At 46.2% G+C, this 26,353-nt stretch overlaps 1 long non-coding RNA gene and 1 other non-coding gene across 4 annotated transcripts in view; one reads left to right on the forward strand and one right to left on the reverse strand.

Annotated features, from left to right (window-relative positions):
* Nucleotides 1–609: 609 nt before the first annotated feature.
* LOC144374752 (uncharacterized) overlaps nt 610–26,353 on the forward strand; it is a 58,938-nt gene continuing 33,194 nt past the window's right edge. The window contains exons 1-2 of one of the 3 annotated variants that reach the window (XR_013434067.1): nt 610–893; nt 25,216–25,382. This is a non-coding gene — a long non-coding RNA (uncharacterized LOC144374752). The remainder of the gene's footprint in view (nt 894–25,215; nt 25,383–26,353) is intronic. The other 2 variants (XR_013434066.1, XR_013434065.1) reach the window with 2 other exon arrangements.
* Nucleotides 19,100–19,205, reverse strand: LOC144374754 (U6 spliceosomal RNA). Its single transcript, XR_013434069.1, has one exon. It is a non-coding gene; the product is annotated as a U6 spliceosomal RNA (small nuclear RNA).

Below are 26,353 nucleotides of genomic sequence, written 5' to 3' on the forward strand. Positions count from 1 at the left end.
TATTTTTCCTGCTTCACCCGCACCTCCACAATGTACATGTAGAGACAGTTTCTCTGCTGAATCTACCAATGCACACACCTGGAAAGCCCGTGCTCCTCTCTGCTTCCCTCCCACACCCACTCGTCCCCCCCCTCTCTCTCTCACACACACACACACACGTGCAGTAACAATCCCCAAATATAGCCGTCTGTCTTTCCTTCACACATAAACACACAGGCATGCAGAATCCACCCCTTCCCCCTTCTCTCTCTCTCTCTCTCTCTCTCTCTCTCTCTCTCTCTCTCTCTCTCTCTCATACACACACACACACACACACACACACACACACACACAGCTGCAGAGCACCGGGTCATACTCCAGTGCAGGCGCCAGGCAGGAGACAAAGGTCGCCAAGACTCCCGCGCCCCGCACAGGACACCACACAGCCTCTCCCCGACTCCTCCTGCCCTCAAAGCCAGTCTCGGCGGGTCTGGACTCTGCACCGCGAAGCCCGAGGCTGGAGCCCGCGCCGGCCCCTCTGAGGTCCCCAGGCAGCCCTGGACTCGAGCTCCCTGCACGCCAAGGGTTAAGGGGCTCACGGGGGGGGGGGGGGGCGGGCGGGGGGGCAGTCTGGCCTCCGCGTGTGATTGGCTGTGCCAACCGGCCCGGGCTCCCGCGCCCCGCCATTGGCCCGGGGCGGGCCCTGCCTTCCAGGGAGTGGACACCAGAGCCTCGAGCGCCAGCGGGGAGCCAGGCGCGCGGCCCGGGCCAGCCTGCCGCGCTGTCTGAGCTGCGCAGCGCGCTAGGAGCCGGAGACAGAGTCGGAGCCGGAGCCAGAGTCGGAGCCGGAGCCGCCAGCCGGAAGCCGCGAACCGGGAGCCCGAGCCGGGCCGGAGCCGAGCACACGCGCTATGGTGAGTGAGGTTCCAGCCTGCGCACTGTTCAGGTCCAGCCTCGACGGTCTCCGCCGGCCGCCGCGGATGGCACCCGGGCCCGCCCGACTCGCGGGGCCTGGGCGCCCGCTGCAGTGCAGCCCCCGCTCGGCCCTCGGGAGCGTGGAGCTGAGGGGCGCCCGGGCAGGGCTCGGGTCGCCCGGGTCCCCACGCCCCGCTCTGGCTTCATGGCCTGAGGCCGGTCGCGTGGAGCTTGGTTCTGGGCAGCCGGCCCGGGCTGGGTGGGGAGGACTCGCGGTGGCCGGTTCGGCTTGGGGACCGTTGGTGCGGCCTGATTTGGGACATCTGGAAGTCCTTTCACCCTGCTTGGCGTGCAGACCCTTGGCAGCGCGCTTGGTCGGGTTTGAGGGTGGTGGTGATTCCGAGGCTCTGAATCCACCTGGACCTGAGTGTCCGGAAAGCTGGGGGCATTCTGGGGCTCCATTGGGAAGTGGTGTGTGGCTGCACCGTGAGCATTCGCAGGGCTAGACTGGGACACTCCGAGACTGCTGATCCCGCTGTGGCATAAGGGTTGGTGATTGTGGCCAGGCCAGGATGGAGGCTGTCAGTGACCAGGGGCACTTGGAGGCTCCACGTCCAGAGGTCTGGTCTCCCCAGCGTCTCCCAGCAAGTCTTCAGAGGAGGGGCCAGGTGCTGGCAGGGATGGGCAGAGGCACCAGAGAAAAGTGGGACCAAGGGGAGGAAGTTTCATGGGGGTCTCTGAAGCCCTCAGGGAAATCCTTTTGGTCCAGGCTGATCCAACATGGTCCTTGTCTGGAGGGAGTTGGCTCCGCCCAGAGCCAAGGCCTCTGGTCACCTCTCCAGGGCCTGGAGATTTCCTCTCCATCACCAGGAAGAGGCCACCTGCTTCTCTTTGGCCCTTTTCCAATGGACAAGTCCCTCTGATTCTGTCGCCTACCAGTCAGGTTCTGTGCCCTCTGCAGTAGGCACAAGGCATCAGGTCAGGCCCCAGAAGAGCATGTGCCAGTGATGGTGGATGCCAGTCCCAGGGATGCAGCTCTTCTATTTCTCTTGTGATGCTGCTGCCAAGACTGAGGGGCACATTGGGAACAGCTGAAGAGCCCCCAGTGACTACCCAGGACCACTCCCTGCTCTGCTCAGCTCCAAGAGACTCCTTACAAACTCCCTTTCCCTGTCAGTCACTTCTAGAATTTTCTTCCTTATGCACCAACTAGAATCTTCCTCCTGTGTACCACCACCTACCTCTTTAGAGAACTGTGGCTTTATTCTACCTGCCAAAGCACCCAGACACGGTCTTGGACTCCACCTACCTCTGATTTAAGAATCCCACAGGAATGCTCTGCTTGGTCAGTTTCACTGTTAGGGTGCATTACCCGGGGACCAGCACTTGATTCAAAGTCTTAAAATATGAGTCATAAAAGAGGGTAAGTCTGTGAGATCATGTCACCCATTGTGCCTTCAAGCCCACTCTGACCTAAGTTACATGGAAGGAAGTCTTTTTTCCTCCTTAAAAACCATCATAAAGAGGAAGAGGGAGAGGTCCCCACCTTGTCTTGGTGACACTTTCCAGAACCTCACATCTGAGAAGCCTCCCAGCCCATCAGGAAGATTCCAGATTCTGGCATCAAACAGTTCTGGGTTCGAGTTCCAGCTCCTTTACTTCCCCACAGGGACTTTGGTCAAGTTGCACCATTTTCCCTGGGTTACAACTTGGCTCATCAATGACAGGAGATGATAAGTCTTATCTTCTAGGGATGACTTGGAAATTGGTTGAGATAACCCAAGTGAGAATGTTTTGCTTGGATATAGCTTAGTTTCCTTACTTTTACAACCTTGAGCTCAGGTTGGGAAGTTCTACCTAATGTCTGACCTGTTTGAAAGTCTGGAAGAAAGATTAATGTTTATCATGATATGAGGAGAAGAAGACAGTGATATGTAGATAATATTTTGTGTGTCATTCAACAGAGATTTATTGAACACTTATTATACCAAACCTTGTGCAGGGGAAGAAAAAACTGAAATACCATGTTAAGAGAGCGTCCACCAGTCCTTCAATGTCTACCTGGTCCTCAGGCTATGTGGCATGTCCTTAGGAGAGGTAGCAGTATCACACCAGGAGAGGGCTGACTTCTGGCTGGAGAGATGAGAGAAGGCATCACTGAGCAGGTGGCATGTGAATTGGAAAATTCATCCCAGTTCAGGGACCTGGGTGACATAGGAGCTGAGTGACATGGAACTCTGAAAGCCCAGGATGGAGCTGGCCTGGCAAGTGTGTGAGGGAGCCGGGAAGAGGGGGGGAAACAGGTAGAGGGGCGCAGGGGCAGAGAGCAGGGTGCAGCAGGCTGAGTGGAGGCCCCAGGGTGGATCCTTGACACACCACCTGTGACAGGCTTCCTTGGCCCCTGTCATTTAGCTCTCCCCCAAACAGGGGTCCCTGGGCCATCATTCCTGAGGTGGGGGTGATTCAGGACTGCCACAGCGTTTGCCCCTGATCTCCTGCTCTGTGGACACTGAAGTCTAGTGCCCTTCCCCTCCAGCGTGGCCAAGGTTCCCCTGGGTCCTGATGGGGCTCCTTGGCAGACCGTGTGGGCTGCTTCCTGCTCTGCTGCCTGACTCCCCCAAGCTCCGCTCCCCACCAGGTCTCTCCCCCGTGGCAGGGAGTCAGCACTGATCTTAAAACTCAGTGGAGGGTCTGGGCTGGGGCTCCCGGGGGGAGTGCTCCCCGGGTTCCAGCTTCAGCACCACCTGAAAATAAATAAAATAAAGGCATAAAAATATAATAACATTATTAAAAAGGAAAAAAAACCCAGTGGACCCACCCCACCTCCGTGCAGGCTGGGGATGAGGTGGCTTTTTGTACCCCGTGCCTCTGGCTGTCCTCAGACCACCCAACATCAGGCACAGAGAGGTGTGTGAGGCTGCCAGGGCACAGTGCCAGGACAGGCACCCATCGCCTGGATGTTTGAGACGTGAGCCAGACAGGCAGGCTCTGGGGAAGAAGACAAGCCCAGCTTCCCCTCTGCCCGCACGGTGCCTTCCCGTTCCCAGCGGGGACCTAAGAACTGCGGGCCATCTTTATTCCCAGTGGTGGAACTGAGGACAGGTCCAGGACCCAAGTTTGAATCCTGTTGAACTACCAACTTGCTGTGTGACCTTGGGTCAGCCACCCTCCCTGTCTGTGCACCTTCCCTACCAAGGGGGGCAGATTGCTCCGTTTCTTGGGGTACCATTGTGAGGACACAATGGGTGCGGACACCATTAAAAACACGAGGGGCAAGGTTATCGTTTGCAGGTAGGAGGACGGCTGCATGCCAGGCCACAGTCGCGCCTCAGCCACTTGGATGGCCAGCACCTGTCTGGTAACCGGGTTACTCATGTTTCCTTGCATTGCTAGGTTTGGGGTAAGTAAGGATGTTGTCGCTTTGTGTCGAGGGGTGAGCCCTCGTTTCCTGCCAGCAGCCGAGGGCTCACCCCTGGCAGACGAGGAGCAGGGCTCCGGTGCAAAGCCCTGGGGTCGGCGGCAGTGCCCTGGCCTGAGCTGAGATCGTGGCTTAGCTGAAGTCCACGCTCTGGGGTTTATAGGGAGGGGGACCTTCAGCAAATGGTGACGACCTTTTGTGCCTCTGCTCAGTGTCTTTTCAGCTGGCAAGGCCAGTGCCCGGGCCACGGCCAAGGAGCTTTGTTCCTATATATACTCAACAAGTGCCTGGCTCAAATGGCGCTGGGGCCGGGGTCAGCATGGAGGGCAGCAGGGTCTCTCTGCCACAGCTGGGGACAGGCTGATGTGGGCAGGAAATGACCAGTGTAGTTACAGTTGCCAAGGAGACATGCGGAGCCAGGGGAGCAGAGAGGGTACCTGAAGGCAGGAATGGTAGGGGGCAGTTAGGAGGCCACGAGAGGGGCCTGGGGGGACACCGGTGGTCGGTCGCCGGGCACTGCCCTGCACCCCCAGGCCACTCCATCACGCTGCCTAGAGGGTCACGAAGACGAGGAGCTGAGGGCCCCTGCAGCCCCTTCCCCTGTGGGCCCCGGCCTCCCCCCCCCTCAACCTTCCCTCCACCAGGACAACACCAAGCGCCATCCAGGGTGTGATGCAGGCCTCCCGCCAGGGTGCGCGCATCAGGGAAGCCATCCCGGGGAGGTGGCGGCTGGCGGCAGTGCCCCTAGGTGCTTCACTCATCCACAGATAAGAATGGGGGGCTGTCCATCCTTCCAGAGCCATGTCAGCAGGCAGTGAGGAGTGGCACCAGTCTCCGCCTGGGCTGCCACCCTGTCTCGGGGCCCTGCAGGTCAGGGTGGCTGGGGTGTCTGCAGGCCTGTCCTGGCCCCTGACAAGCTTAGGAATGGCTCCCCCCCCAGGGCTTGGGGGGATAATATACAGAGGAGCAGATTTCTGGAGAAAATTCAGGGAATCAGCTGAGGGAGGGGCTGCCATCAGGGCCCAAGAGGGAGCTAAGCCCAGAATGCTTCTGCTAAAGGGGGATTGAGAGCCATGGGATGTGTATGGGGGAAGACTGAGGCGTGAAATGAGCACCTACTACACGCCTGCCTGGCACCTGAATGTGCCCTTTGCTGGGCGTGGTGGTGCACTCTATCATCCTGGTGACTTGGGAAGCTGAAGTAGGAGGATCGCAAGTTTGAGGCCAGCTTCTGCAACTAAGCAAGGAACTGTCTCAAAATAAAAACTGAAAAGGGCTGGGATGAGGATCAGCAGTAGAGGGGCCCTGGGTTGGATTCTCAATCCCTCAAAACAAACAAACAAACAAACAAATGTAATCTCCCTGATCTTTGCACCACCCCCAGGCAGCAGCCACTTTTTGAGTTGTGGAAGCCAAAGGCGAGGCTCAGGAGCCTCTCAGGAGCCAGGGGCTGGTGTGAGGCAGCGCCTGCCACCCCATTCTTCAGAGCCGTGGCCTCACCCCAGGGTGCCACTAGATTTAGTGAAACTCCACTTTCCTGGGAAAGCCCCCCACCCCACCAGGGGTGAAGCTCTCAGAAGCTAACGGGGTGGACAGGGTGGACGCTGGCCATGCTGAGCTGCTGATTATTTATCTTTGACCTTTGTGCTTGTGACAGGTAGAAAGCCCTTTCGTCCCCATTCACTAAGTGTCTTGGAACCCACTGGCAGGGCCAGGACTCAAACCCAGGCCTGTGACCCCCATCTCCCAGACTCCAGGCCCCCCCAGCTGTGGATGTCCCGGGCTTTCTGACCCCATGCCCCTGGCCCACAAGCCTCCTCTCCCCACAGACTCCTTCCCTCCTTGTCTGGGAGAAAGGAGGCGGCAGCCAGGAGGAGTCCAGTTACCGTGTAAACACAGTCATATCAATATTTACCTCTGGCTGGAACCCCAGCCTCCCACCTCCCTGCTGCCTCCCACGCCCAGCCAGGTGCACGTGGCCTGCTCCTGGCTCAGGTCTGGCCACTGAGAGTGAGGCCAAGGGTGGGGACCTGCCTTCCAGCCCAAGATGGGCCACTCACCTTTGATGTGACCCTGAACCAAGCACTCTCCCTTCCCGGGCCTCAGTCTTCCCATCTGTAAAATGACACGGCTGGGACGGACCAACGCAAGGGCTGTTTTCAGCAGTGACATGTAGGGGGACAAGCCCAGTGCTGTGGCCCAGACTCGAAGCTACGCAGACTGGAGTTGGCCTCGGACCCTGCTGCTTCCTCGCGCTGAGGCTGCGCGCACATGCTTGACCCCTGGAGCCTCGGTTTTCTCATCTGTAAGTGGGATCCCGATGGCACCTGCTTTGGAGGCTGTCGGCTACTTGCCGTACCCAGCAGAGCTCTTGGCACAGGAGAGGAGAGGGACAAATGGTCGTGGTGGTAGTTGTTATTCCAAATAAACATTTTATGACTCTCTGAATCCAGACGCTGGGTTGCGTCACTTGGGAATCAGAGCCAAGGGTGGGGACTCTAACCTCAAGCCCTCCTGCCTCTCTGGGGCCACAGGCTGGGCTAGGTGATCCCAGGGGTGGAGAAAGACCCCTAGTCAGCACCGCCCCTGTCCCCAGCTGCCCTGTGTTTGGAGTTCCTTCTTATCGGACTGAGGTCCAGGGCTGAAATGACCTCAGAGATGTGCCCTTAGAGGAGCGAGGGAGGGTGGAGGGAGCGGGAAGGGGAGGAAGGATGCATTTCCTAAGCTGCTATTTTGCGCAAGCTCCTGTTCAGGCCTGGAGCGGAGGGTAGCTGTGGGGAGGGACTGGCAGCCCAGAGTGTGGACAGGGCAGGATGGGGACAGGGGACTGCCGAGGTAGTAGGAGTGGGCCTTGGAGGTCTTTTGCAATGGGCCCAAATTCAAACCTGGCTGCGTCACTTTTTGCTGTGTCACTTGGGACAACGTGTCCCCTCTCTGAGTGGTTGCCGCCTGTTTTGATGGGAGGGTTTCATCTGAAGTGCTTCAGAAGAGCCGGGCTCTGGCTGGCACACGGGGGCTCCATGGCAGTCTGCTGCTGTGGCTGGCGGCCCGCACCTTCCCCAGGGCGGAGTGGTGCGTTCTGCCGGAGAGAGAGGGTACGTCGCAGGCAGCTTGACTGTCCCAAGGGCACACCTGCACACCACTGGACCAAAGTGCAGATCATGTCCCCAATCCCCACGTGGCCCTTTGCCAGTCCCCTGCCCTTGCTTTCCCCTTGGCTGGCCTGGTTTGAAGCGCTGTCTGCCTGGTCCATGCAGCGCACCGTTTGTGCCTGGTTTCCTTCGGCGGCAGGTGGCACCGTTTCTGAGGCCCATCCCGGGGGCGTGGGCTCCGGCCTCTGGTCTCTTTAGGCTGAGTGTGTTGGGGGATGGACGTGGCAGTGTCCATGGATGACATTGGGTTGGCCCAGTCTGGTGCTGCTGTGGCCTTCTCGGGGGTCTCCGCAGACCTGTAACCCCCGTCTCCTGGCACATAGCCAGGAGCAGAAACTGGCCGTTGTGCGGGTGGCCTGAGTCTGACCCTCCCAGGAGCTGCCCAGGATCCCAAGGGGCCATCCATTCTCAGAGCAGATGGGTCTCCTCTACTCCTCAGCTAAGTGGGTGCTTGGAGGCAGGCGGGACTCTGAGGGCCTTCCCTGCCCCAGGGCCTCAACCCCACTCCAGCCTTCCTGTCCCCAGTGCCTGGCAGCTCCCAGCTGCATTCTGTCCCATGCTGAGCCTCTGCATCACCTGGCGCTCTCAGGGGTCCTGGCGCTAGAGTCCCTAGCCATGGGGCCTGCCACTGTTAGGCTCTGTGGCCTTGGGCTGTCCTTCTCCCTCCCCATCCTTGGTCTCCTCCCACCAGGAGGCTGAGGAGTCCCTGGTGTCTGGTGGCCTCCCTCCCTTGGTGCCAATGGCTCCTGCTGACTGCGTTCTTCCGCCGCAGGCTGGAGCAGGTGGCAGGTCCTTAGGAAGTGTGAGCGGTGGACCTGCGGCCTCCTGGGACGCAGCCTGGTGAATGGCTGCCTCCTCACTGTGCTGCTGCTAGGCCTGCGGAGCCCGGGAGGTGAGGGTGAAGCCAGCCAGTCTCTTCAGGAGGACCGCTGGGACAGTGGGGCGGGGCTCACGTCCTGGTACCCTCCCTGAGAGCGTCATTGTGGGCGAGTGTCCTGTGGGCAAGAGCCCCCGGATGTGGACACTGCCTTGTGAGGCTCTCTGGAGACCGCCTGGGCACCAGGCCACCTTGGGTTCGAATCCTGCCACCCTCTTGGCCGGGCCCGAGCAGTCCTCTCCACTTCTCTGAGCGACAGCATCACCTTCTGCCAGGCTGTGGGGACCCAACGAGGCCACGACTCATTGCTGAGACCAGCGAGTGGGCAGCCAGGTCCCTGCCCCTGGGGAGCTCCATTCCAGGGGAGGAAGCAGGAGGCTAAACGGGAACATCGGCCAGCCAGAAAGAGCACGTCGGAGAGGACAGGACGGTGCCTAGCGAGTGGCAGTGAGGGATGGAGCTGCTCCAGGCGGTGCCAGGGCAGGAGCCAGCACCTAAGCTGAGAGCCAAGGTCGTGGGACTTCCCAGCAGGAAAAACAGCAAGTGCAGAAGGACGGACCGGGAGCCTGGGTGTTATGGGCAGTGGGAAGGCCCACGCAACCGGGCAGAAGCAGTGAGGGGCAGGGAGTGGGAAGAGGTGGGCATGGCGGGGGGCCATCAGGGAGGGCCTTCCTTGGAATTGGGGGCGGTGGCATTTTGTTCTGAGTGATGGGAAATCACTGGAGGGCGCCAGGGAGATGACTCAGTATGGACTGTTCAGAGGCCCTGGCTGCCGTGTGGAGCGTGGACTTCAGGGGGCAGCAGTGAGGCGGGGAGGCTGGTGGAGTGAGGGGTGAGCCTGACCTCCGCTGTGCACCTGTCCCCAGGGCCAGGAGGCTCCAGCATCTGGAATTTTAGCTACTTCAGGGACAGGAGTGAGGGGACAGGGCCTCCCAGATGCCTCCAGACATTCCCAGCAACAGGGCAGAGTGGGCAGAAGTTCCCTCCAGAGCCACAGACCTGTCCCCAGACCTCCCCTTGAACTCAGCCTCAGGACTCTTCTAGAGTGACCTCCATCCCACTCTCTCAGCCCCCAGAGACCCGGAGGGCACAGAGCCTGATCCTGCCTCCTCTGCTCCTGTGCACCCTGCCTGCTGGGAAGTGGGGAGAGGAAGTCCTGACTGCATGGGGTGGCTGTCCCCTCTGCCCTCTGGGCTGCTACTCCCATGACCAGGGGCAAGGCAATCCTGTGGTTTTGTGGTTCCTGGTGTCCTGGGCTGGTTTGGGCAAAAAACAGTACTTCGTCTTTCCTTGCCCCTGAGTGTCCGGGGTGGTGACTTGGTGTCCTGCTGGAGAGCAGTGGGCAGGGGAGGGTGGCAGGGGCCACAAGGGCTCACAGGCCTGAGTGGAAATGAGCTTTGGTATCACCCACACTAACTTACTCCTGGAGAGGCTGAGACTCAAAAGGGGAAAGGGACTCTGTCTGAGGCCACATGGCAGGTTAGATGCAGCCAGACAGTGCCACTTAGTCCCAGCTGGCTGAAGCAGGTGTCCATCTCTGACCCTCAGTTTCCTCCTCTGTGGCCAAGATGAAGCTAAAGCCCTCCTCAGGGTGGCGCTGTGAGGAGTGGCGGGTGGCTTCTTCTTTGTGATCAAGTGGTAAAGATCAGGGACCATGGGGCCAACTTGAACTTCAGCTTGTGTGGAGTTGAGAAGCTTGTGGGCTGGTGTGTGCAGCAGGTGCTCAGTGAATGGGAGCTGAGAATACCAGGGAGGGTCTGTCACCTGAAGCCTGGGAAGAGCTGGGAGGGTGGCTGCCTGCTCGCTCTCCAGTCCCGAGGAGCGCAGGGAGGGCGGGAGGGAGTGAGATCTCCGTCCCCGGCCCATCTGCAGTAGTTTGTTCTGTTTGCTTCCCCGTTATAGGGGGCAGGCCCTTTGCCCAGGCTCTTGACTGCCTCCGTCACCCAGAACATGCACACACGCTCATGTGAGCTGGAGCTGTACCCTCAGCGTGGGGCAGACAGGCAAAACTGTCACCCCAGGTAAAGACCGGGTGGCTCTTCTCTTTCTGCATTGGTCCCTCCTTCTTGTCCCCAGTACCCGTTTGTGATCAAGTGGTAAAGATCAGGGACCATGGGGCCAACTTGAACTTCAGCCCTAGATCCCCACTTATCAGCGGGCAGGTGAGTCTCCCTCTGAGCCTGCGGTTTCCCATCTGTGAAGTGGGGTTGATGGCTTCCCTTGGTGATTGCAAATGTTAAATGAGAAAATACACCCAGACAGGCCTGGTGCGCGTGGACTCAAAAAAGTGGGCAGCACTAATGACAGATTGGATCCTAAACTCCCTAGGCCCATTCTTCTTTCCATAGCTGCTCTCCCAAGCTTTCTGGGTCACCTCCTGGACCCTCGTGCATTTCTGCACCGCCCCAGCCTGTCTCCTCCCAGCTCTTTTGCATTCTCTGTGCTCTGGCAGATGAGGAGCTGGAGCTCTGGCCCAGAAGCCCCCGTCTGAACTCCCAGATCCCGGGTACCTGAGCAGCCGTCGGCAAATTGCTTAAGCCTTGGCGGCAATTTGCTTCATGAACAAAATAGGATCAAATTCAGAGTTGTTTAAATAAGTGATCGAAATCTTGTAAGGTGCTAGGATGGGTGCCTGCCCTACAGCAAGTGCCTAATAAATGTTAAGTGATTTGACACTAGGCAGTTTTCCACTGGACAGAGCCCCTTGCCTTTTCACTCTGATCCCCAGCACCTGGGAAGGGTGGTATCGGCTCACTAGGGATCTGCACTTTGGGCAGTGGAGAATCCATTCCAAGAAGACTATGTTTGAGACTTTGGTCAAGGTCACACTGTGAACTTATCTAGTGGGTGGATTGACAGGCTTTTCCCACAACCCTGCACCACTGTGTGCTGGGGACAGGCAGGGGAGGGTGCTGCCCTTACTGAGCTCATATTCTGTGGAGGGATGTAGGGCAGAATGGCCCTGACACCGTTAGAAATGACCAGCCCGGAGTGGGTCAGGTTGCTTCAGATTGGTCGTCCTAGGACCAGTGACACTTGATTCCTAGATGACACCAACTCTGACTACACTGGGTTTTCCTGCCTCTAGTGTTTATTGGTCTTGGCAGTAATAGAATGGTGTCTGTTCAGTGTTTGCCAAGTACAGAGATAAATATTCTGTAATAAAGTCACTTAATCTTCCCATCAGTCCTACAAGGTGTTTTTTATTATCCTTCCTTTCTTGGTGGGAAACTGAGGGACAGAGCAATTGGTAGAACCTTCTGTCTGTTGGCAGCAGACCCAGACAGGTCCTTAACCCCATGCTCCCACGCCTTCTCTGCAACTGAGCTTTCCATCGTCCCTGATGACAGCCTCACAGGGACTCTAGAGAGCACTTCACCTGGAGAGATTCCACAGGGTCTTTCTGAGGCCTCCATCTTGGCTCTGTGGTGAGCTGACATAGAACTCAGGAAAGGGAGTCTGACATTCAAACACTGGAAGATAGAGAGAGGGTGCAAAGCGCCTAGCTGGGGGAAGGGGAGCTCAGAAGGGGAACGGCTGGGATTCCAGTTGAACCAATACCAGGCACGGGGGTGCCTGGGTCCCCCAGGAAGGCCCAGCCTGTGGGAGAGGTGAACAAGTCAGGGGGGGCATTGCCAAATGGTATTTGGTAAGCAGTGGACAGGAGCCCTCATGAGGCCCGGTGAGACTGGACAACTAACTGGCGCAGGGAGTCCACGAGTTGGGTCTTGAAGGATGAATAGGGGTTTACCATTCAGGGCAGTTTATCCCAGGGGACTCTGGTCTGTGTTCCCACTCACAGCGGGTGCTCCGCTCCGCTGCCCTGCAATGTCTGGTCTTGGGAAATGTGACTTCTGTGTCACTCAGTGGGAGCCAAAAGCAGTCCCTGTTCTGTGCCTCATGAATTCCACTCCCAGCGCCATCTGGCTCACAGGTGTGAGGCACTGGGTTTGATCCTCAGCACAACCTGAAAATAAAAAAATAAACATAAAAAAACATTTTTTAAAAGTTAAAAAAAATACCCAAGACTGAGGTGTCCCGAGCACACAGGGCCCTCACCCCTGGTGTGCCTGTGGCAGGGAGACCCCGGAGCGTTGAGAAATCACTGGTGGCATAGCAAAAGCCTATTTTCTGTGAGTACCAATTATTTAGACAAGAATTTGAACAAGATATGAATCTCTTGAAAGAAAGATTTAGAAAAGTGGTAATTTTTAGCTTATCGACATAATAAATGTTCATATTATGGGGTACCATGTAAAGTTTCAGTCTATTCAACACTGTATCATATTACCATCAGGACAGATTTTGAAGCATATTGACCTTATGTCATGGCTTGGATCTATATTGTCCCCTAAGACTAATGTGTTGAAGGCTTGGTTCCTAATGCAGCAATGACCAGAGGTAGGCATACAGCAATCTGTATACTGGGTAAAGTTGGGAGTTCATAACCCACTTGAATCAAACTGTGAAAGATGATGTATTAAGAACTGTGTAATGTTTTGAACGACCAACAATAAAAAAAAAGATGCCCACTCTTCTCATTCCTATTCAACACTAAAAAGAAAAAGCAATAAAGACACACAGATTGGAAAGAAGGTAATGAAACTGTTCTTCACAGATGACATGATTTTCCCTGAGGAATGAACAACAATACTCATTGGTAGAGCACCTCTGATTCAATCTCCAGAACTGGAAAAACAACACTAAGAACTCCTGCTCTTCGGAAGATGCTATGAAGAAAATGAAACAAAAACCACAGATAGCCAAAAAAAAAAAAAAAAGAAAAAGATTTGCAAAACATAGATTTGAATTTAGTATAGAGAACTCTTAAAATTCAATTAAGATTTTTTTAATATATGCAAAGATTGGAGCAACAACCTTACCAAATATGGCCAATACAACATGAAAATATGCTCAACATCATTATTCATTAGGAAAATACAAACTAGAGCCTTAATGAGATACCACTACTCATTTATTAAGCAGGCTACAATTTAAAACAAAATAACAAATGGCAGTGTGAAATGTTGATGAGGATGTGGAGCAACTGGAATTCCCACACATTGTTGGTAGAAATTGGAAATGGTACAGTTGTTTTGGAAGACAAATTTGGCAATTTCCTACAAAGTTCCACACACATTTTACTTTATGACTCAGCAATGCTACCTCTAAGAATTTACCCAACAGAAATGAAAACTTATGTCTGAGCAGAGGAGGAAGGACAATGGCCTATGGCCTGACCTATGGAGTCACAGGTGGAGGAGGACCAGATACGGCAGTGGTGGGGTGGTGACTAAAAGGATCGGAGGTGATGCCTGTGCATCAATGTTTGCAGCAGCTTTATTTATAACTGCCCAAAACAGCTGGGCACCATGGCCCACACCTGTAATCTCAGCAGTTTGGGAGGCTGAGCCAGGAGGATTGCAAACTCAAAGCCAGCCTCAGCAACTTAATGAGAACCTAAGCAACTTAGTGGGAATCTGTCTCAAAATTTAAAAATAAATTTTCATAAAGAAAGAAAAAAAGAGTGCTCAGGGGGTTGCTGGCAATGTGGCTCAGTGGTTGAGCACCCCTGGGTTCAATCCTTGGTACAAAAAAACCAAACCAACCAACCAAACAAACAAAAAGTACTGGCAAAAACTAGATACAATGTAAAAACAAAATCCTTCAATTGGTGAATGTATAAATAATCCATAGGGAATCCATACAATACTACACAGCAATAAAAGGAAATAAACAATATGAACAACAACATGGATGAATCTCAAATGCATTGAACTAAATGAATGAAGCCAGATGAAAATGGCAACGACCCCATTTATACGGGATCCTGGACAAAGAAAAAACAGAAGGGCACAGGGAGGAAATTGACAACAAAAGATCATGAAAGGATTTTATGGGGTAATCAAACTCTAAGCTTGATCATGCTGGAGAATGCAGGAGGATCCTTTGTCAAGATCCCTAACTCTAAAGCAAAAGGGTGAATTGTACTGTTTGTGAATTATTCCTCAATAAATGACTTAAAAAAATAAAAAGTGATTGGATCATGAGGACTTTGACCTCCTCATTGATGGATTCATAATTTGATGGCATTTTCTGGGAAGTGGTGGACACCTTAGGAGGTGAGGCCTTGTCAGAGGAAGTGGGTCACTAGGTGTGTCCTTAAAGAGTATACCCTGTCCCTCTCTTACTCTTGTTTTATTTGCTTCCCCATGACTGTAAGACAAGCAGTTATGAACTATCACATTCTCTCTGTTATGACATTCAGTCTTGCCTCCCGTCAAAGAGGTGGGACCAAGTGACCAGGGACTGAAATGTCTGAAACCATGACCCAAAAGGAATCATTAGTTGTTTTTCTCAGTCATGTTGTCACAGTGATGAAAACCTCCCCAGCACAGCTGAATTTTAAATAAAAGAAATCAAATAAAAGATGTCTGAGTTCCCCAAATATTAAAGCAGGTTTTCTGTTCAGTAGCAGATAACATTTAACTTATAAATCATTGTTGGATATTCCTGTTTCAGGTGCTAATTAAATTTGAATCCCAATATAAATTCATAATATAATAAAAGGTAGTTAGAAAAAGTAAAATGAATCTTAACATGATGCTAATATTTTGAAGCATTGGAAACTTCAGCTAATAAATTATCTTCCAAAAGCATAATTATAACACTTTTGCTGCAAACAGAAGCTTGATGTATATAAAATAAATCTGACTTGGTATCCTGACTATGATGCCAGTGGATCAAGAGCTTAAATACCTTAACACTGATGATGAAGATAATAACTGGTTGGTTGTTTGTCTTTAAAAAAAGAAAGGGTCCTGAGTATGGCCAGTTACCCTTCCAACTATGAACTGGCATCCTTTCCTTGTTGTGAAGGAAGAACAAACAATTGGTTCTCTTAAGTTGGTTCTCTTTGGCATTTGGGACTGGTAATGTCAATGTAAGTATATTTTCAGATTTAATTTGCCCCAACCACATGTTATTAGAGTGGTAAATAGTGGTGGTTAGTAAATTAACTTCTTTCAGTATAGATAAACACAATCTGATTTCAGTTAACGCCTTTCCAATGGAAAAATCTGTTTAAAAGTCATGGTATTTCCTCCATGCTGTGCCATAAAAGGAGAAAGTATTGGCTTTCTTTGATGGCTTCAGTTCCAGTCCTGCTTCATTTGGGACAAATAGAGATCATTCCCTAGTTCTTTATCCATTAAGTGAGAGGAATCAAAATGTTCTGTCTGATTTCATGTCTTCAGAGTGAACTTATCACTGGATGCTCACATAGCAGAAGCTAAACAGTTCCAGTTAATTTGATCTGTCTTTCAGGCTGGCCACCTGCCCTGTTACACAGTTCTCCTCTCATTGACCATTTAAAATTTATCTTGATCTTGAACCCAGTCTGGTCACTGGCTCCCCTGATTTAATCTATGCACTGTGTCTTTGCTTTCTCCCTGAGTCCTTGCTCCAGTAACTACTTGTATCAATAAGACCACTTACCTATCAATGACAAAATTATTTCAAATTGTTCTAATGAAAAAAAATCAGGGAATATTGGTCAATAAGATTTTAAATTTCAAAAGCAATGTTCACTGCAGGACTACTGAGATCTAGCAGCTCAACAATGTCAGTAAGTCTCCTATTGTCTTCTCTTCCTCATTTTCATCTGTGTCATATTAACAATATAAACCCTGGGCTTCCTAAGTTGTAGAGGAGATGGCCACTGTCAGCTCCAGCTGTGTAAACTACTAGCTTACTAGCTCCTTATAGTTCCAACAAAGTTGTAGGCTAGAGGATCATTGGTTCTTATTGGCTTAGTTAAATCACACGATGCTACTTAAAACACATAGATCATTACTGTGGTATATCAGATACAATTAGGTTGTTCTAACCATAAAAGGCAAACTGGATTCTAGATAATCATAAACATCTACCTACCATCCACCACATGCCTTGTAGGAGAGAGTGTCCTACTCAGCATAGACACTAGATGTGCTCAGTGTTCCTGGGTGTCAATATTTTCAGCTTGAAGAACAAGGAAAAGTGTATATACTAATGTATGTAGAGACACAGATCTATAAACTTTTTTATGTAACTGTATCTAAATTAAGCTAAATGTGAGTTCATATCGTTTTCTTCTACTCTAATTAATTAATTCATGGGACATTACAGTGACTTCCTTTTGCTTACCTGGCACTGAAAAATGTAACCCCAAATCCACCATCCATATACTTATTTGTTGAATTTCAGCTTTTATATATGATAACATCACAGTCATTAATACATGCACTATATTGGACTGCAGTGCTTATATACAGTTCCTCTTTTCTTTGGTCTTATAGACTTTATTCATTTCCACAGTTACATAGGATAGCACATTTCCCTCACATCAATGAGTTGTTTCATATATTTATGCCACAGTTAGCTTGTTAATTTATAATTTCATCCTGGATCTCTTTTCCTCCCAAATTATTTTTTTTTGTACCAGAAATTGAATCCTGGGGCACTGAGCCACTGATCCACATCCCCAGTCCCCAGGCCCTTTTTGTAGCACCACTGAGCCCAGCCCTACCTAGTGATTTTTGGATTTGCATACATTAAGGTTTGCTCTTTCTTTCTTTTTTTTTTTTGATATTAGGGATTGAACCTAGAGGCACTTTAAAACTGAGCCATATCCCCAGCCATTTTTATTTTATCTCTTTTATTTTGAAGTGAGAGTAGGATTTCACTAATTTGCTGAGGATCTCTCTAAATTAGCCAGGTGGCCTGGAACTTGTGATCCCCCTGCCTTTCAACTGCATAGTGCCATGAGTGTGAAACTGCAGTATCATACAGACTACATTCATTGCCATAAAACATTGCCTGTAGGCAGCCTATTCATCCATCCTCTGAATGCTTGGCAATCCATAGTTTTTATTATCTTCGCAATAGTTTTGTCTTTTCTGAGAGGTTTCAAATTGTCTTTCTAGACAGGCATCTTTCACTTAGCAATATACATTTAGGATTGATACATGTATTTAATTTTTGTTTCCTTGTCACTTTAAAGATTTCTACTTTTTTTCTATTTATCTCAAATGAGATTTAGCATCTTGAGTATGTGTCTAGGTGATAATTTGGATGCTTTTCCTGACCAGATTTTACTCAACTTCCTGAACATGTAGGGTAATATTTTGTGATGAAAATATTTTGGGATATTTTCTCACTATTATCTTTTTCAATAATTGTATGTACTTCCTCTATATCTTTTTGGACTCCAATTATATGTACGTTGTGGTGTTTAATATTATCCTATGTGTCTCTGAGGCTTTCCATTTTTTTCAATATTTCTATTATTTGAACTATAATTTTCTCTTATTCTTAATTTGATTTCCTACTATTTCTTCTCTATTAAATATGCCCTCGAGTTCATCTGATATATTTTTCAATTTAATTACTGCATTTTTTAGATCTAATTTTTCCATTGTTGTCTTTTTTTGTAGTTTTCATTTCTCTCTCACAATTTTTCATTTATTCATTATTTGAATATATCTCTTAGATTACCTTAACATGTTCCTTGTAACATATCTGTATCATGTGCACAGAAATATTTGCTCTAGCTAATATGTGGTCCCCCTTAGAATCATTTTCTATTGCTTTCTTATTTCCAAAGCAGATAAAACATTTTCCTGCATCTCTAAATTCTCAAAAATTTTTGGTTTTGAACTATGTATTACAGAGAGCACATTGTTACAACTTTGCATTCTGTCTTAAAAAAGTACTTTTCTTATCTATGAAAATTTTTCATTTATTTTCTTGTTTGTTTATTATTTCCTTAGTTTTTCTATATAATTAGTAGTCAACCAATGATTTGAAGTTAAATATTTTACACTTTTGTTGCTTGAATTTTGTGGAAGTTGAAGAATACATGTAGATGTATAGGGGATTCATGTTTCCTAGTGCATTCAATATTGCCAGACTCTTTTCCCCTGCATACATGTAATTTAGAAGTCAGATAGAAATGTGTGAAGAGTATATGGCCAGAGCTCTTCTACAGATCTCCTCTCTCCATGTCCGTGATTTAAGTTTCTTACTGTTCTACTACCTGACCCAAACTGAGTCCACCACCTCTTGCTAGCAAATATTTTGAGTTTTTATTGCTCAAGCTGAGAGAGAGACATTCATCAGACAAGAAAGTTATAAATCTGCTATTCCTGTTTAGAATAATAATGACACAATGTGTAGTAAAGACATAATGTTTATGTCAGTAAATTACTTATCTTTCTAAAAACATTTTATGTATGTACACACACATTTTGCTTAACAACGTGGATACACTCTGAGACGTGTTGTTAAGTGAACTTGTCCACACATGGACATGATACTCTGCACTTTCCAAAACCTAAATGGTGTGGCCTACTACATGCCTAAGCTAATTAGTCTGTATGGCATGGCCTACTGTTCCTAGGGCCATGATGAACAAAACAACATGAGATTGTATAAAGCACAAGAGAAAGTGATGCCATCAAGAGATGCAATACACATGGAATGTATAAGGCACCACCATCAGAGCTTGCAGAATGTCTTACAGTATACATTTTTTAAAATGTGTCTATTAGTGCATAATATTTACCATAATAGTGTTTTGACCTACTCATATATGCATGGAACGTGATTTGCTCCACTTCAGTCCCCAGTGCTTCCTCTCCTTCCCTCCTTCTTCCCCCTATTCCCCTTTCTCTACACTACTAGTATTTCTTCTATTTATTTATTGTTTCTTTAATTAAAAACGTGGAATACTTTACAAATTTGCATGTCATCCTTGTGCAGGGCCCATGTAATCTTCTCTGTATCATTTCAATTTTAGTATATGTGCTGCCAAAGTGAGGATGATGGTCGACATTTTAATGTAAGCAGAAGAGGTACTCTCTAAAATAATGACAACATGCATAGTAAATACATTAGCCAGTAGCATAGTTATTTGTTGTCATTATCAAGTGTTTTTTATTATGCTTTATGTATTGTGCTCTTGTATGACTGACAGCACAGTAGGTCTGTTACCTTGAGCACTACCACAACATGAGCAATATTTTGTGCTGTGACCTTGTGATGGCTACAGAGTCACTAGGTGACAGAAATTTTACAGTTCCATGATGATCTTATGGCCCTACCTGGATCATGATTGACCCAGACATTGCAATGTGGCACATGATCATAATAGCAGTGTGAACATGTTAATTTCAATCTGCAAATTTTTCTGCATCTTTCTTTTTCTGTAAGAAATATTTTACACACACAAAGACAATTCTAAATTTCTTTGTGTATTTATTTTATCCAATAAATATAAATTAAATTTATGTATTTGATACTTACATATTTAATATTTTTAAAATATTTTGTTATCAAGAAAAATGCCACAACTAGCAACTCACCCCCAATTTTAGCAGCAGTTTTTGAATCAAAAGTTCATAAGAAGTTTGGCTATTGGTTCTAAGAAGCTCTAGAAGTAATTAGTTCTCCATCCATTCCAAGTCAGGCAGGCCTTCAGTTTTAGTGTCTGGCTTCTTTTACTTTTAATTATGTTTTTGAGTTTCTTTTATATTCTTATGCAAGCATGTATTATCACTTCTTTTCTTCTTAGGGCTGAGTGACATCACATCACATGGAAGTACCAGTTTTGTTTATTGCTTCATCAGCTGATCGGTGTTGATAGTCACTATTGCTAATCTTATGAGCAATACCATTGATTTCTGTATCTTGATGTATTGACATTACCAAACCATACTTTCAAAATGAAAGCTATTAGCAATGTTACAGGAGTTTTTGTGGAGCAAGCACATTGTTTTTCTTTTGCCCACAATTTATTAGTTTACCCAATAAATGGTCAAGAAACAGAACTGGAAAGAAACAAAAACTAATTACCAATTAAGAAAGTGTATCATTATAGACTCTGATAAATACCTGAGAAGAAATACTTGCTCCTCCACCTTCAAATCCATTTCTGGGAATAGGGCATTTGATGACTCATTTTCTACCCATTATAGGTAATAGGCGGCTTCTCTGGGGTGTTTTAAGGTTGTGTCAGCTTAAATGAGTTCTGTTGTTTTTGACAATGGTGAAAATGTATCTTGTTGTGAGAGTAAACCAAACATCTCTTGGAATAAGAAAACCAAAGAACATTGCATTCGATATTATTTTCCTTGATTTCTATGATTTTTCTCACTGGCTGTAAACTAAAGAAAAACATTGCTTTTCTCTCTGAAGAACTTTGCTACTTTGCATCAAAGACAATCAGAACTTCATTAAACAATTCAGAATTGTGTACAAAACAACAATGATTTTCTACTGTGATTTTGGCAGCAGTTTTGTGTTGAAATATTTCATCTTTATTTTGATTCAGAGCTTTTGTGCTTTTTGGTTTTGTTCCTTCAAATATGCAGTTTAGGTACAAATGTTTGCAGATGTTCCAAACTTGATTTATTAAAATAGTTTCAGTACAAATCCCCTATGCAATTAAATGCCTATTCATGTGTTCTTTTCAGAATGAAATGTTGTTAACAAATAGCTCTAATATAATAGCATAACAGTTAAGGGAAAACTTGGGTGCAAGTGGCTAATAGGTATGAGCTGGTTTGACTTTTTTTAAAAAGTAGCATAGTTTTGTTTACTCTGATTAAAAAAGCACTCTGTGCACACTGTGGAAAATTTAGAAAGGACAGAATAGTACAAAGACTACATGTGGCATTTAATCCCAAACTCAGAAATGAGCATTCTCCTTTGCTATTTGTCGTTTCCAGCATTCTCCTTATTCTTATCTTGAGATTTAGGAATTCAGGGATTTTATTTGGATTCATCTCAATAACCATCTCTTTTATGAATTTTGCCAGAAGAGAATATATGTCACACTGCTTTAGGCTTGATTGTCTTCCTTGAAGCGCTTCTTCCTATCCCACTAGGAAAAGAGTCCCACGTGCTTGCTACAGCTGAGCCAGCATGCCCACATCCAGCCTTCTCCTGCTCTGGTTAACCCTCCCTCTCCAACCTCATCACCACTGAATTCTCATCAATCCTTGTTTTAGATGTGAGGACTCAAGGAATTACTGCTCTCTTTTTAGTTTAGAAAATGTATTTGTACTTTTACTTTAGTTATTGCTTGTTTACTTTTTTCCTCTCCTCCTGAAATTTGTGATGTGTATTATTTTCATGTGTGAAGCCTATTTTAGATTGCACATATAGTAAGTCAGAGTGAGCAGTATGTTTCTTGCTGTGTGCTGTTTATTTAACTCAGCATGAAGGTTCTCCACGTTGTCATAAATGGTAGCTTCTTGTTAAAGGCTGGTGATGTTACATTGTGTATATATACTAATCTTTCTTTATCTAATCATCTGTGATGGACACTTGGGTTATTTCCCTTCTTGACCTATTAGGGCTGATGCTTCAATGAACATAGGGGTGCAGATTATCCCTGTGAGGCACTAATCTCATGTATGTAGAGTACACATATAGAAGACAGACAGCTGGATTATATGGTAGTTATAGTTTTCTTTTTATTTTTGAGGAACCTGTGTATCATTCTCCATTAATAGCTTTACCAGTGCACACTTCCACCAACAGGGTACCATGGCTTTCCTTTCCTGTACCTTCGCCAATACATGCTACTTTTTGTCTTTGGCAGTAGCTAATCCAAGGGTTGTGAGCTGATAGTCATTTTGGTTTTGACTTGCATTTTCCTCAAATGCAAAATACTAGCCTCATTGAGTTCTTTTTCATTCATCTTTTGGCCATTTGTATGTCTTTATTGGAAAAAAAATAGTTCCTCAGGTTTTTGTCCATTTTGTAATTATTTTATTTATTTGTTCATTTACTTATGTTATATTGAGTTGTGTGAGTTTGCTATGTGTTTTGGATATTAACCCTTTATCAGATGTATGATTTGTAAATATTTTCTTCTAATCATATGTTGCCTTTTCATTTTCTAGATTGTTTTCTCTGCTGTGCATAAAAGTTGTAGTCTTGTTTATTTTAGCTTCAAACTTTTGGTGTCATACCCAACAAGTTTTGCAGAGACCTATTCCATGAAAATGATCCGCTGTATTTTCTTCTAGGAGTTTTATTAAATTTTACTTGTTAGTGTTAATCTAGTTTTACTTGATTTTTAGGTGTGATCGAAGTGTCCAATTTCATTCTTTTCCATATGGGTATTCAGTTTTCCAAGAATCATGCATCAAAGAGTCTGTCCTTTTTCCATTGTGTATTATTGGTGTCCTTATGAAATCTTCATTGGCCATGCAGGCCTGGATTCATTTCTGAACTCTGCACTCTGTCTCATTGGCCTGTAGGTCTGAATCATGATGCTTCAGTTACTATGGTTTTGTAATGTAATTTGAAATTGAGAAATGTTTTTCTTCATTTCTTTTTCTCTTGATGGGGATTGTGTTAAATGTGTACATTGCTTTGAGTATTATAGATATTTTAACAATATTGACTTCTCATTCATGAATAAGAATATATTTTCATTAATGTGTCTCTCATTTATTTTCTTTCATAAATATTTCATAGTTTTCAGTGTGTGGATCTTTCACTTCCTCAAATATTCATAATTTTCTGTGTTTAGTCATATAGCATTATTCTTTAGCTTATAAGTATTTTATCATTGTTAATGCTATCATAAGTGGGTTGGTTTTCTTGATTACCCTGTTAGATAAATCACTGTTAATGTATAGAAACAACTGATTTCTATGATGGGGTTTTTAGCATGCAACTATATCAAATCTGTTAATTAACTCTAATTTTTTTGTTAAATATTTAGGGTTTCCTATGTATAAGGATGTGTCATCTGCAAATAGATAATTTTCCTTCCTCAGTCTCTGTTTGCATGCTTTCTATTTCTTTTTCTTATCAGATTCCTCTTTCTGGTACTTCTGCTACTATGTTGAACAGAAGTGTTGGGCACCCTTGCCTTGTACCAGGTCTTAGAGAAAATAACTTTCATTTTTTCCCATTGACTATGATGTTAATTGTGAGTTTTTTATAAATGTTCTTTATTGTGTGAAGAAATTTTCTGTTTAAATTCCTATTTTGAGTTTTTACCATGAGTGGATGCTTAGCTTTGCAAAATGCTTTTTCTGCATCTATTGAGATGATCAGGTAGTTTTGATCTCCCATTCTGTTAATGTGATATGTCACATAGTTTGATTTGCATATGTTAAACTACCCTTGCATAATAGAGATAAATCTCACTTGATCCTGATGCATAACCTTTTAGATTAGTTCCTGAATTTGGTTTGTCAGCATTTATTTAGGGTTTTCTGCAGGTGTGTTTATTCAGGGACTGGTTCTCTTTCCTCATTCCCCACACCCCCAGCTTTGGTACTGGGGCAATTCTGGCCTCTTAAAATGAGTTTGGAAATATTTCCCCCGTGGAGAGATCTTTTCTCATTTTGTTTTTATTCCTGCAAAATTTACAGCATGACAGTGCTTTAGCTTGCCTACTGCTTGTCTCTCTTTTTTTCTTTTTTTCTGGTCTGAGCTAGAAAGACTGCACTGCAAGTGAATACGCTTAGCATTTAAATGAACACAAACAATTAGCTTTGCTAATGACAATTATGCTGAAAGTGCACTTCCATTATTTTCTCATCTGTTTAATGGCAATTTTCAAAATCTAAATATGTTTAAGGGGCATTTACATAGCACGTTTGATTAATTTTAATAGCAGTTATCATAAGTAAAACAAATTTGTGAATCTGAGCTAGATGCCCTTCCAGGAGCTTTTCAGGAGCTCTTTACTCACAAGATTACACAGATTTTATGCTAGTTGAGAGTCAGTCTTTTATCATTTTGATGTAGTGTCCATATATGTTAGTACTGGTCATTTCTGTGTCCTCTCCAAACTCCTCTATTTTTTACTGATTTGACCTTTAACTTTGCAGCAATAGCCTGTGTTCATTAATCAGTCAATGAACTGATACCTTACACCATAGCTTTGCATGTTAGTAATTCCAGTGCATAATCTCTTTGATTAATCCAGTCAACTGGTGTGGCAAGCCTGTGACAATGTGCCAGGCACTGAAGTAGGTCCCAGAGATGACATGACCCCTTGCCTTTGCAGTTCTTCAGCTCTGTTAACAGACATGAATAATGTACAAAAGGTAGCCTCATCTGGTCCCAGTGAAAACATAGGACTTGAGTGCACACTTAGAGCCACTTATTCCAGACCTGGGGAATAAGAAGAATTGACCTAGAAACTGCTATGCCACTGGTATGTGGAAGAAAATTAGGCAGAGGGGTCCTAAGGAGATGGCAGTGAGTAAGAATAGGAGTTTGGAATGACAAATGGGCAGAGTGCAAAAGACACAAGCTAGTGAGACATTTGGTGACTGAGAAAGCAAAAGAGGGTGGTGGCCTAATCTAAGTTCCTTTAGTGGGGTGAAAACTGGATGGAATCAAGAGTTATTCAGATATCAGAATACTATACAATTTTGCAATTGATTTAATTGGGAGGAATGAAGAAAGGCATTTGTCTGAACTGTTCAATCATAAAGACCAAGTGAAAAAGGCTTTAATTCACTGATTCTTACCCAGCCTCAAATTTGTTAAATAAGAAGATAAGCAAAATTTACATTTAGTACATAGTACTGGTAGTGCTGATAGTCTCAAAAGCTTGGAAACACTGGGATAAAGGACAATGTTCCTATTGTTCACTTAAGTGACTGAGTAGATCAAATACATTGACTCTGATAAGGACACCAGAAGAGAGGATGGGAGTGGAGAATGTGGAATGGAGAAAACGGTGAAACTGATTTTTGAAACATTGGGGGTCAGCACCTGTTTAGATTTGGAGAGGTGGTTTGCAAGCACCCAGACAGGGAGGATTGATGCTCATGGACACCATCTAATTACAGGTGCAGCCTCGAGAAGCAAGCGGGTAGTGGACTGTGTGTCTAAGAAGGATGATGTTAACAAAAGTCTGAGCAGGAGAGGAGAAGAGGCCTACAGCCATTCAGGTGCCTATGGAAAGAACTTCCTGCAAAGAAGTCTCAGCAAGAGCAGACAGATATTCCTGAAAAAAGTGAGTGACCAGTATGCTATCCATGGTGACAACTCTCCAGAAAATTGAATGAAACATTGAATAGACATTAAATCTTTGCATTTAGCAATAAGATGTTTATGGATAGTGAGCTACATGTGGTAACACATGCCTGTAACCCCAGCTACTTGACAGACTGAGGCAGTAGGCTCCATTGCAAATTCAAGGCCAACTTTGCAACTTGAGGAGACTGTGTCTCCAAATAAAATAAAAATGGATGGGGATGTCACTCAATGTAGAACACCCCTGGATTTGATCCCTATAGCATGGAAAAAAATTTCAGAAGTTTACTTGTGGCAATAATTCAGTTGAGTTTTGGGTAATACAGTCAATTTTAAATGGCTTAAAAGGCTTTATTTTTTTATAAAGTGTATCATAAAAGAGTTGTTTATATTAAATATATAAATATATTTATATTATAAAAGATAATATAACTCAAAAGCAAATCTTTATTGTGTATATTTCAATGGGATCCATGTCTCACCTGTATTTGTATTGAAGTTTTATGACTTGTTCCAGTAATATTAGGGATTCTTGGGTTATTCTTGTTTAACTAGTTGAATAAACAATATCTTAAGATAATAGAATTTTACCCAGCATGTAAGTTCAATTTCCATTGGATGTTTTGGTGTCCAAGGACTGGTTACTCTCTTCCCCACTAAGTTGCCTCCCAGCCATTAATCACTGCTGATCTTTGATAAATGGGGTTTGCAATCTTTCCTCTTGTAAGAATCCCTCTAAATTAAAATCACCCACAGAAAGCCAATAAGGCTAGTGAATCCCTAAATAAACTGCTTCACTCTCAGTCTCTCTGAAGAGTTAAAATTGTCGGACTAACTTCTGTAAGGCATTTCCTAACAATTTTAGTGTCTGGGCAAGCAAATTCAAATGATCCCAGGTTTGTCTGCAGTTCCAATATTATTATGTTGGAAATAAAACAGGAGTTGTTTCTA

This window comes from Ictidomys tridecemlineatus, unplaced genomic scaffold, assembly GCF_052094955.1.
Source record: "Ictidomys tridecemlineatus isolate mIctTri1 unplaced genomic scaffold, mIctTri1.hap1 Scaffold_85, whole genome shotgun sequence".
NCBI lineage: Eukaryota > Metazoa > Chordata > Mammalia > Rodentia > Sciuridae > Ictidomys > Ictidomys tridecemlineatus.